The 12,650-nt window shown below is 44.0% G+C and overlaps 1 protein-coding gene across 8 annotated transcripts in view; it reads left to right on the forward strand.

The window, feature by feature from the left end:
* The first annotated feature begins 566 nt into the window (after positions 1 to 566).
* The window catches only part of INO80D (INO80 complex subunit D), a 67,671-nt gene continuing 55,587 nt past the window's right edge, over positions 567 to 12,650 (forward strand). For 2 of the 8 annotated variants that reach the window (XM_065930738.1, XM_065930737.1), the window contains exon 1: positions 569 to 727. The gene's annotated coding sequence lies outside the window, so the exon portion shown is untranslated. Of the gene's footprint in view, positions 728 to 779; positions 878 to 1,071; positions 1,591 to 6,714; positions 6,850 to 12,650 lie in introns of those variants that run through there. The other 6 variants (XM_065930732.1, XM_065930736.1, XM_065930731.1 and 3 more) reach the window with 6 other exon arrangements.

The raw sequence follows: 12,650 nt of genomic DNA on the forward strand, positions 1-12,650 counted from the left end.
CCAGAACTTAGATCTGTAATGGAAAAAAAAAATCATTATTAGCCTGAAAAAAAAAATTCAAATACCGCTATCACGAACATGGAAAAAAAAATTAAACAGAAAACAATAATCACCGGAAAACCTGTGTCTTGTAAAGATTTCTTTCCATCAGAAGATGCAGAAACATTTTCCCCCCTGGAGCAAAGGCAAACGTTTCTCAGGCACCCCCAGTTTCTTCCCCGCTTTCTCCCCCAGGCGCCGGTGGAGACGGCCGGTGTGGACTTTTTTCCAGAGATGAGAAGTAGAAATTTGTACTTTATCGGGAGCGGGTGCACTTTTCCCCCCGGCCCCCCTTTGCTCTGCCTCCAAGATGGTAGGAAAGTTGTCGTTTCGGAGGGCAGAGGAGCGGCTCTGGTGTTATGTCCTCGCAGTGCCTGTAGTGGTGCTGTAGGAGGCTGCTGCCTCTTCTTGTGCAGCCCCGGCAGCCCTGCCTTCTTGGCTGGAGAGTATATTCAGGGATTTCCCCTTAATAATCACCGACCCTGGGAGCACTTTTTAGTTTCCAAAATAAAAATATGATCCTCACCCCTCTTGCTTGACAGGGAAAGGCTCTCGCCGGAGCCCAGGGGGAAGCCGTAGCAGCGGCAGCCGAGCTTCCTAGTCCATTGCCAGCGCCTCTCACTCTGATCTGTCAGCCCAGCCGAGGGAAAAGGGGGGAAGGAGAAAAAAAAAAAAAAGCAGCTGAAAGGTAAGCAGAAGCGGCCCCAGGCCCGGCCCACATCCCCGGGCTCCCGTAGGGCGGCGGGCTGGGCCGCGCAGGCAGGGCGGGCGGCGAGCACGCTTACGTGAGGCCGGGGATTCGCCGGCCCGCGCCAGGCCCCGGGCAGAGAATGAAAGGGTGAGAGGGCCGGCGCCGGGGTGGCGGGGGCTGGGGCCTCGGGGGCCTGGGGGGCGCCCACGGGCAACGACGGCGGGCCGCCGGCCAGGGGTCCAGCCGGGGCCGGAGCGGGGCGAGCGGCGCGGCCTGCGCGGGCCGGGGTAGGGGTGTGGAGCGGGGCGGGGGGGTGCCGGTTAGGCCTCGGGCCGGCGGGCCCCGCAGCGGCCGCGCCCTGCCCCCTGCCCCCGCACCCCGGGCCTCCCCGCGCCCCTTCGGGTCCCCCGGGGCCTCGGGGCGGGACGGCAGCGCTGCTGGGCCGAATCCTGCGCGGGCCCCCGGGAGGTTCCCCGGCGGGGCGGCAGGCCCGGGGTGGCCGGGACAGGGGCGTCAAGGCCTAGGAGTGGGGAATGGGCGTCCAGCCGCCCCCTCCCCCGCGTCTCTCGCCGACGCCCCCCACCCCCGGTTCCGGTAATAGTTGGATTTATTTCCCCCCCTCCTCTGCGCTCCGGGCGGCCCAGGCCGGGGCGGGGCGGGCGGCCTTGCGGGCGTGGGGTGGGGTGGAGGGGCGGTGGAGGAGTCAGGTGCAGCCGCGGCCCGGAAAGTTTCCTTTTAGGCCCGAATTGGGGGCTGGCCTCCTTTCGGGGAGCCCCGGTCCTAGCGCTCGCGACCCCCGAGGGCGTGGGGGAGAGCACTCGGCTATTTTGAAACTCTTTGCCAGTTCCTGTCCGTGGAAGGTACTCCGCCCCTGCACCCCTCGCCCGCGCCCCACCCCGTTCCCCCGTGAGCCCTTCCAGGGCTGCAAACTCCAGCCCCGTCTCCGGGAGCCCCCCGGCTGGGGAGAGGGTCCTCTCTGCCCGTTTGCAAAAGTTTTCCAGGGATTTGTCTTAGCTGATTAGTTAGTGACTGGGCTTGTTGCAGTGGGAAAGGGAGGAGGTACGTCCAGGTGGTATTTCTACTGGGCAGGCTTTTCTAATCGCTTTTTTAGCCCTTACCCCAGGAAGCGAGGGTGTTTATTTTCAGACGGAGCAGCCACCCTTCCTCCCATCCCGGACTCCTTCGAGTCCCGAGCCCCCTTTTCTGGACAGCCTTGCAGAGGGCAAGATGCAGGGAGGGGGGAGGAGACTGTCGGGGAGGGAGACGGGGGCTGGATGTCTGGAGCAGCCCCTAGATGGAGGAGTTTCCTGTTCTGTTTGGTCACTGTCCGGGGAAAGAAACGCGGGGACCGGACCCCAGGCGGGGACCCTGGTTGTCAGGACGGACCCCGCTGGGAAGCCCTAAGAATGAGGAGGGAAGTGGAGGTGGGCAGGGCAGCTCCTGAAACAAGGTCTACAGTTTAAGGATCGTCCGTTTGTTTTTTTCTGATAATAACTATTTGGATTTCTGTGATACTGTTCTGTTCGACCCTAGAAATAGAAAAGTGGGGGATTTTATAGGAAACTTGTTATTGCCGCAACTCAGAAGGGTCTGTGGAAGAGCCCTCAGGGAACTGAACATAGCTGACACAGTGTGGTTTGGGTATTTTTTCCCCCCTCTAGGTTTAAACGGATTCAATTTTAGCTATATTTTGGTGCCGTGAGTTTTGAAAGTTTTTTTTTTTTTTTTTTAAAGTCTAAAACTTAAATTTCCAAATCTAGATTTCCTGGTTTTCGGGGATGGGATGTTTCCTGTGGCTCCACTTAACCTCCTGGTGTTCTTTAGTGTGTGGAAGTCAAATGTTAATGTGCCCTGCCCGCCCCCACCCGCCCCCAGCGTGGGATTGTCTGGGGAGGTGGTGTTTTCCTCTTTTATTGGCTCTTTTCTTCGCGGCTCTTTTTAAGTGGACCTGGGGCCGGAGGCTGTGTGTAGGTATGTGTGTGTCCCACCCGGTTGGCTGGCAGAGGTGTTCCACACTCTGACCACTACCCCGGAGTACTGTTATCCAGCAGAAGCTGGCACTTGCAGGGCAGTGGGTAACCCAGCACGGGGTCAGTGCTGACTTCTGTTCCGCGTGGAAGTGAGATTCCTTCTGTGGAGTCTGACTAAATGTGTCTCCTTTTCCTTTTGCTTGCCTGAAATAAAACTTTCTCTACAATGACAGCCATCCAGCCCGTTTAGTATTTTGGCTTAAGAAAGAAAGGCTTGATATTTGAAATGGTGTGGATTTCATACAAAAAATGTAAATTGCGTTTAATGGTTGTTTAACTTTATTGATTTATTGAAATTGCTTGTTGATTTGGATGTTTTCATATGCTTGTGTACCCTAAATTGTTACTTCTGTTAATTGTCCTTATTTTTAGAGCATACTGTATGGAAGAAATCAGTCTATGACTTTCTTAGGACATTTTAAGGTTTAAAAAAAAAATCTCTTTGCTTCCTAATTTGATATTTTTAAGGTATATTATTGGCTTCATATTACCAGGCTTTCAAAATCTATATGTACAGACCCCAAAAGTTTCGTACCCCACCACCCCTGCAATCTTTCCTGATCTAATCATTCCATGGGCTACTTTATTTTTGAAGGAATAGTGTGTTTCATAATCTAAAAAGTTACATGGTATTTGAAACTAAAAAAAGACTTTCAAGGCAAATATTGAATTAATTTTAAGTGGCTTAGGTAGTATACTTTTTCACTATTACATATTTAGTTTCAAAAGTAGATGTTTATTTTCATTTATTAAGTCTGAAGTAATCAAGTAGTTTTCTTTCCTCTGAAAGATTGTGTAGGGAAATTTGTATACCCTACCCCAAACCATTTTTCTCAGTAAATCATGTTAATACTATTATAGAGAATTGAAATTACAGTTTAGATGGACTTTAAAATTTCTAAGTCAGAGCACCCAAAATTAAACATGTCACTTCAAAAAAAAAAAAAAAAAAAAAAAGGCTGATCTATTCATTCTTACCTGAATTGTTCCCCCAGAGTTAGCAGCACTCACTCTCCAGGTTTGGAACCATAGTTATGGATAAGGAGAGGTCATTTATATCTGAATACAGTTAGATGGCAATGGTCTCACACTGCCTGCACCCAATCTCTCCCCCCGCCCCCAATACCTGGTAACATGTAAACAATGGATGCATGGGTGATACTGGGTTGGAGACAGCCAGTTGTCCACAAAGGAGATACCCCACTGCATATACAATGGTGTTCCGTCCAAGCCCATTTAATTTATGCTAATGTAGCTCTGTGCTTTGCACAACAAACAGCGGTGGAGTCTTCTCACTTCCATCAGGTACAAGTTTGTCCCAGAACCTCAACTGTAATGACTGGTCCTGGCTTTTTTGGGACACTCAGAGAGATACTCTTGACCCACTCCTCTCTTTTTTTCCCCTGATTGCACTTAGGATGCTCGGTTACTTGGTTCGGTTTCTTTCCCTGAATGTGACTTGGTTTTTTTTGTGTGTGTGTGTGTGTGTGTGACTTGGTTTTAAGACAGCTTTTTGGTTGCATTTAATTTGTAGCATAGTACCCTACAGTCAGCCACATTTGAACTGGGCCTTGAGTTCTGATCCCAGCCAGTTCTTGCACTGGGCAGGTTGTTCAGCTTTATCTGTAAAATGGAAAAAACTTTTTTTCTTTTGATATAAAGATTAGATAAGGTAGCTCATGTACTTGACTCTTAACTCACTTAGGCCACTTTACTCTTCTGTGCTCTATACTATTCCCCTCAGCCACTTTTGGCTTCCTTGTGGCTCAACAGCTGGTAAAGAATCCACCTGCAGTGTGGGAGACCTGGGTTTGATCCCTGGGTTGGGAAGGTCCCCTGGAGAAGGGAAAAACTACCCACGCCATTATTCTGGCCTGGAGAATTACATGGACTGTATAGTCCATGGGGTCGAAAAGAGTTGGACATGACTGAGCAATTTTCATTTTCACTTTCAGGCCGCTTTATTCTTCTATTCTCTATATTGTTTCTCTTGTTTGACTTTTTTTCTGATTAAAGGTAATATTTGAAAGTGAAAGTGAAGTCGCTCAGTAGTGTCTGACTCTTTGCGACCCCATGGCCTATAGCCTACCAGGCTCCTTAGTCCATGGGATTTTCCAGGCACGAGTATTGGAGTGGGTTGCCATTTCCTTCTCCAGGGGATCTTCCCAATCCAGAGGAACGAAACCGGGTCTCCCGAATTGTAGGCCTACGTTTTTACCGTCTGAGCCACCAGGGATACCCCAAGGTAATGTTTATTCATATTCATTCCATTCAATCTGCCTGTGACACAGCAGACCTGGGTTCCATCCCTGGGTGGGGAAGATACCCTGGAGAAGGGAATGGCTATCCACTCCAGTGTTCTTGCCTAAGAAATCCTATGGACAAGGAGTCTGGTGGGCTGCTGTCAATGGCACCACAAAGAGATGGACAATTTTGCGTCTAACACTTTCATTCTATTCAAGAGATAACCATTGTTAACATCTTGTGATCTGTGAGTGTTTGTTTTGTGATTGTGTGTGCATACCACGTGATCTCAGGCTCTTCCATTTAACGATGTTGTATACTTTTGTATATGGGAGTCGGTGAGGGACAGGGAAGCCTGGCGTGCTATAGTCCATTGGGTCACAAAGAGTCAGACATGACTGAGCAACTGAACTGAACTGATAGTTTTGTATTGGTTAAAAGCTTGGGCTGTGGAATCACACTGGCTTTGAATCCTACCTATGTGACTTGGATAAATTACTTAATCTCATTAAGTCTCAGTTTATTCATCTGTGAAAGGGGGTGATGATAACACCTTCATAGGGCTGTTGTGATTAAATGAGGAACTGCACATAAAGTCTCATATGTGGTCTTTGTATAATACTTTCCTTTAAAGATTTTTAATATTCTCGATGTGAATTTTTTTCAGTGTGAATGAGTGCTTGACTCAGCATATATTAATAATACTAGTAAGTATTTGAGTACAGATACGATATAATAATTACCTTCGTGGGGCAAATAAATATTTTTGTGCCAGGAAAAAATTAGCAGTATATTCACAGAAAGTTTCAGCAGCTTGATGTTAGCCTAGTCTCTGCCATTGAACTCTTGAGTTGGTAAACGTAAGAAAGTGGTAAGTAAGTACACCAGTGGGCAAAGAAGGTGGGTTTTCTTCTAGCTCCTTTTAAACTTGAAGCTGTATGCGTGCAGGTGTGTGTGTTGTTGCATGGCTTTGAAAAGCTGAATAGTCTGGCTGATTTGTTAGGCTCACTTTGGGAAGGTAGGATGCTTATCTGAGGTGATGGTAAGGTTTGCCAAAGCCTGTGCAGTTTCGTTCATTTATCACAGTGGCTTCTTTAGTGGTAGCTCTAGGGTTTGGGAAAGATCGAAGGCAGGAGGAGAGGAGAAGTGGTCAACAGAGGATGAGATGGTTGAATGGCATCACCAACTCAATGGATATGAGTTTGAGCAAACTCTGGGAGATGGGGAAGGACAGGGAAGCCAGGTGTGCTGCAGTCCATGGGGTCACAAAGAGTTGGACACAACTGAGCCGCTGAAAACAACTGGGCCTTCTAAGAAAAAGATACTTTGTTTGCCCTTGAGGAGTTTTTAGTCTAGTGGAGAAGAAAAATAAAGTTGACATTTACAACATTGAATGAGGAGGGATAGTTTAGCTTGGAGGAAGGAAAGCCTATTTACCCTGGCCTGGGGCAAGAAGTAAGGATTTTTCCAGGGGGGGTGGGTTTCTGCCCAGAGCAAATAGGAGGAGTTAGATAGGCATTCCAGGAGGTGGGATCTGACAAAGGAGCTTTCTGTGTTGCAAATTGGAGCAATTGGGGGAGTAGGAATATGTAATGGTAGAGGGAGTGGTTGCCTTGGTCAGGTCCTAAGGAGTCTGTACTTAGGTTAAGAGGTTTGGGTTTCTCATACGTTTATGTAGGCCTTTGGCCAAATAAATTATTTGTGTTTTAGAGGATTCAGATCATAAAAAAGTGGAACAAAGGAGGGCAAGTGGACAGCTGCTGAGAAGAGACTGCAGGTTTGGACTACCGTGACGGCAATGGCCGTGGGCTTGGAGAGAAGTCAGTGGAGAGGCTGGTTACAGAGGTAAATCGGATGTGGATTTGGGATCCATCCTTGTATAGATAACAGCTGAAGTTGTAGAAGTAGAAAAATTTCGCTTAGTGGTTCTTAGTCTTCTTTGGGAATCTGATAAACTTTCTGGACCCTGATCCGGTAAAATTTATTTATACATATTTACAGTTTTATATATTTAGCTCGAAACCTGGGGTAAGGTAGAACAGACATTAAAATGGTAGCCAGTAAAAGTTTCGGTTTGACATTCACTGTGTGTCGCTTTTATCACTGACACTCTGTAGATGAGGAAACAGATTTGTAAAATAACTTGCTCAGGGTCGCCTACCTTGTGTTTTAACAGCTTAAATGAGCTACTGACATGGAAGATTTTTGTGAGAAAATTTGGATTTGTATTTTTTTTTTTAATTGGAAGATCTGGAAACCATAGGTCTGTGTGTGTGTGTGTGTGTGTTTTAATTCCAACAACTTGTTGAAACTGGTTTGAGCCTGCTGCCTTTAGATGAGCAAAGTTTGCTAGTCTGCCCTTGGCCCACCCCTGTGACACATGTAGGCATTTCATCTTGCATCCCTATAAAATAAGATTAAAAGCATCTTAAGGAACATTGACATTTAAGTGTGGGCTCCAAGAGAAAGGAAGCCACTGACTGAGAAGCCCAAAAGAGATTTTTCAAGAAAGAGACAGTGGTCAGCAGTGTCAAATGCCACAGAGAGGTCAAGTGAGATAAGGATGGAAAAGAGTACCTGGAATCGAGCAACAGAGAGGCCATTAGTTTCAGATTCTTGGAACAAAAGAACTGTAGCTACAACTTAATTTTTCTTTTTGTCATGCAATATAGGGTTTCTGTAACAATTGAGAGTGACCCCATGGCAGTGATAGAAACTCAGAAAGCATTTGTTGTAAAGGATTCTCAATTGGAGCTAATAAATGCCATAACCCAATCAAACACTGCTCATTCTGCTAGTATTTTTGTCCCAAGAACGCCAGTGTCTAGATGTTCTATAGAGTGTTGAAAACATTTTTAATATTAGATTTTTAATACGGATAATAGTAGGAAACAGTTTTTAGTGGATTCTGTTACTCTAGCCTCAAGAGGGTGGGAGGGCCTGATTTACTGGAGAATTACACTGTATCATTCAGAGAACCACCAGCAGCTGGAGACTGCCTTTCAGCCCTGCAGATCTTTGATTAAAATGATAATACCAATAAACCACTACTTAACTGCTTCTAATAGTAGTTAACATTAAGTGATTACTGTGTGCTGGGTACCATGCATATTGAAATACCTAATTTAATTCTCCTAAGTGACTCAATGAGGTACATACTATTATAAGCCTCTTTACAACTGAGAAAACTGAAGCCTAAATAACTTGCCCAAGGTCACACACCTAGTAATGAGCTGAGCCCTCTTTAAGCCCCATCCCTGATGCCCACTGAAGCCAGTAAGTGCTCTCCACTGTTGCATGAGCTCTCCTTACCTTTCTAATAAATTAGGTAAGAAGCTCAACTAGCATAAAGTTCATTTTAATTGAAATTCATAATGCAGACTTATTTGCACAGTGCTATTTGAGCACAGTATTTGGCACATAGTAGACATTCAATATGGAGAAGGAAATGGCAACCCACTCCAGTGTTCTTGCCTGGAGAATCCCAGGGACAGAGGAGCTTGGTGGGCTGCCGTCTATGGGGTCACACAGAGTAGGACATGACTGAAGTGACTTAGCAGCAGCAGCAGACATTCAATAAGCATTTAACATAGCTTAAAATACTCTCCTTTGCACTTTGTGTTGAATATTGTTTATATTTTGGGATGATAGATTTTCTCACTGATCTGTGAATCACACCAGTTGATAGATTTTTATAATTTCTGAGTCTAACACTGGTGTGTGGGATATTGCTTTTTTTTTTTTTAATCAATATACTCATCTGTTCAGTTTCACATTTCTATGCTGCGTGAAGTTGAGTCAAAACATTTCAAAAAAAACTTAAAATGGGGCACTTTTTAAGTTTTTAAGCTTTTTCAGCCTTTATATGATCTGGGATAAGCAAAAATTCTTTTCATTTGTATTAAATGTATTAGCTAGCATTCTGAGAATTTAGGTTCACGTTGGATTAGAAAAAAATTGTAAGGTATGTTGTAGGTCCTGGCCCTTCAAAGGGGGTGGACTATATAAAATTACAGATGGCAATTAGAAAATAGTGTGGCAGTGAAATGAACATGCTTCTGAAACAGGAGACTCAAAAGAGCAGTAATGACACAGAGATTCCACATGGAGGTGATACAGTGGCGGTCCCAAAGAGACTAATGTTCATATTTTGCAAATTGGTTTCTGGTTGCTGTTGGAAGACTGAAAGGGCTGTTGGTTGCTTTTGTTAAAAGCTTATCTTTCTTACCTTTCTTCCTACTAATGTCTTATTCCTCTGTATTTGCAAGAAGAAAGAAACTACAGAAGGGAATTGTTTTATTTTTCATTAAACTCAGCATATAATATCAAGGGCTTCCCTTGTGGTTCAGCTGGTAAAGAATCTGCCTGCAATGCTAGAGACCTGGGTTCGATCCCTTGGTTGAGAAGATCCCCTGGAGAAGGGGAAAGGCTACCCACTCCAGTATTCTGGCCTGGAGAATTCCATGGACTGTGTAGTCTGTGGGGTTGCAAAGAGTTGGACATGACTTGAATGACTTTCACATAATATCAAGGAGGATTTTTTAGAAAGATTTTACAGCTACCCACATTTCCTTCTCTTCAATTCTCATGTATGGATATGTTTGCCATGAAAAATTTCTTTCTGTGAGTCTCTTCTCAGGTATTGTTTTGCTTTTTTGGTAATAATAAGGAGGGCACATTAAAGGGTATATTCTAGTGCTGCTGAGAGTGCTTAATTACCTTAATTCTCTTTAAGGAAGCATAGACTTGTTTGTATTCTTTTTCTAGGCAAGCTATTTCCACAGATGAAGATAGTATCTACTGTAGTGATAAATTTGGTCTGGTTAAGACTTTTTTAAGTGATATTCATCGTATATTAAAAGATGTAGTTCTAAATGTATTAGACAGTGGGATAGTATTTCAGTGGGGTCATATTGAAATATTAGGGTCTGTAAGACATTTGATTAAGATCATGTGGCCTTCATACATTATGCTGCTGCTGCTATATGTTTCCTCAAATTTTATCTTACTGCGAATGTCAATGAATGAATGCCATGTGAATTGCACCTTTGGTGGAGTAGCAGTAAAAAACTTCAGTCTTCGGAGGCTAGATGTACAAAATTTAGAAAATGTAGGGTTTTTTTTCCCCCTGAAATCTATTTTAGTGCTTTTGTCATGATTACTTCTTTAATTAAAAAAGGGGAACCTTTTTTAAGATAGAGAAGACCATATTTATTAGTGGTCGTTTCCAGTTTATAGACAAGTGATTTTGATATTAAATAATATCAAATATTATTTGATTAAACAATACTTCTTAAGAAGGAAGTTAGATTCAAAGCAGAAAGCCATTTTCCCTGAACATTCTTTCCTTTTATAGTGTATAAAGTAAGTCTGAACACATCAGGGAATTGAAAATATAGCTATAAAGATTAAATTGGGCTTATTAAAAGAGGGATTTGAAAATGGAGAACAGGTAGGTGATTGTTTAAAAAGAAGATGGAAAGTTGGCTTCTAGTAGGATTTTTAAAATGTTACAATTCAAAGAAATAGAAAAAATAATCACAGGTTGATGTAAAAAGCATGACGTTTGGAGAGTTGTTTTTAAGATGTTGCAATTAAACACTTTGTAATGGCATAGAGATCGTTAGCAAGAGCTTTGGCATCTTGTGGCAAATGCTGAAAGATGGACTAATGGATAGATTAATGAATTCTTAGAAGGATGTTGAATAGGCAGATTTTAATGCGCTCTTACATTTATTAAAAAACATTATTTGCTAAACAGACCTTGGGTGGCAAATTATATGAATCTATTTGATGAAACTTTTTTTTTTAATATGTGTTTATTTTTGGCTGTGCCAGATTTTTGTTGTGCGCGGGCTTCTCATTGCACTGGCTTCTCTTGCTGCTGAGCTTGGGTTCCAGGTGCACCGGCTTCAAGGCTCACAGGTGTAGTTGCCCCGCAGCACGTGGGATCTTCTAGAACTGGGGATTTAAACTGTCCTCTGAATTGCAAAGTGGTTTCTTAACCACTGGACTTCACGGGAAGCCCATGAAATGTTTGATGTTCGTGAGATATATGGCGATATTCAAACATTTTAAAAATTCTAAATTATACTTTCTCTTGGCAAATGGCTATGGCTATTAGAAATCACTGTGTAGACTTAAGTACCAATTTAGTGATTTTTAAAAATTAATTATTGGTGGGTGCATCTAGTAACCTGGTTTGGGTAGGCAACCTAGAATTGAGCTGCTATCACGGAAGCCGTTTATGTAGGCAGTGTGTACTTACTGAGCAGCCGGTTACTTCTGGGCACTGTGCTAGGCTCTGGGTATAATGAAGAACAGGAAACTATCCCTCCAGGAGCTCATTTCCTAAGAGGGAAGAGAGCAGAAGAACAAGCAAAGTAGACTCTAATGAGGGTTAAAACAGGTAAATGCACAGAGTACCTCAAAAGAGCGTGGAACTAACTGTGCCTTTGGGAATCTGCATGTGGTGACAGCTAAGCTGTGTTCTGAAGGCTAGGACTGGCCAGAGGAGGGGACACAGAGAGGAAGACATCCATTGTTCTGGACAGAGGGCCTGTCCTTGGTTATGGTGAGACTGGAGGAGCCTGGGTGCTCAGAGCTGTGGGTAAAATCCTCCAGTTACTCACTTCCTTTCTTTTAGGTGCATCTCACGGCATAGATTATGGAGCTTCCCAGGTGGCTTTGTGGTAAAGAATCCACCTGCCAATGCAGGAGACACAGGAGATGCAGGTTCGATCCCTGGTTCAGGAACATCCCCAGGAGGAGGAAATGGCAAACACTCCAGTATTCTTGCCTGGAAAACTCCATAGACAGAGTCTGGCAGGCTACAGTCCATGGGGTTGCAAAGAGTTGGACAAGACTAAGCAATTGAGCACACATGCACTGCATAGATTGTAATTCTTCTAAGGGAAGAAAAAGTTGTCTTTTACTATTAATATACTGTGTAGCTTCTCAGAAAATGATGGACTTGTCATAAGTGTTTAATAAATAAATGAACACTTGCCGTTAAAGCTAGAATCACGTGGATTTGACATAGTGATTCTAAATCAAATTTAGTACCTTCTTTAGTAGCATGTTTATGCATTAAAATAAGAAATTCAAAATGATCACAAAAGAATATGTTTGCAAAAATTAGACAAGTTTGTTTTATGATTTTTTATTTTGGTATATTTTACTATATAGAATTTTAAAAGATACTTCTGGTTAATGATGGCAGAATACTGACATCTCTGTTCTCTCCTCTCTAAACCAACTAAAAAGAATGAGGAGAATGAGAAACAAGAGAAACTCAATCTTTGATAACAAAACCTTGTAATTTGAATGTATGAATTAGTATTATTTAAGTGCAGTGGGAATTGAACCAGGGCAAGAAAGGATACGAGGAGAGATGCTGCTTCTGCTGCTAAGTCGCTTCAGTTCGTGCCTGACTCTGTGCGATCCCATAGACAGCAGCCCACCAGGCTCCTCCGTCCCTGGGATTCTCCAGGCAAGAACACTGGAGTGGATTGCCATTTCCTTCTCCGCAAGGAGAGATGATTTCCTCTATATAACTCAAGCAGAGTGCTGGGAAACACCATGAGGACAAAGCCAGTGATCCCCTTTCCGGAATGGCTCGGTTGGTATATACATGGTGCTCCCTG

Source organism: Muntiacus reevesi, chromosome 3, assembly GCF_963930625.1.
Source record: "Muntiacus reevesi chromosome 3, mMunRee1.1, whole genome shotgun sequence".
NCBI lineage: Eukaryota > Metazoa > Chordata > Mammalia > Artiodactyla > Cervidae > Muntiacus > Muntiacus reevesi.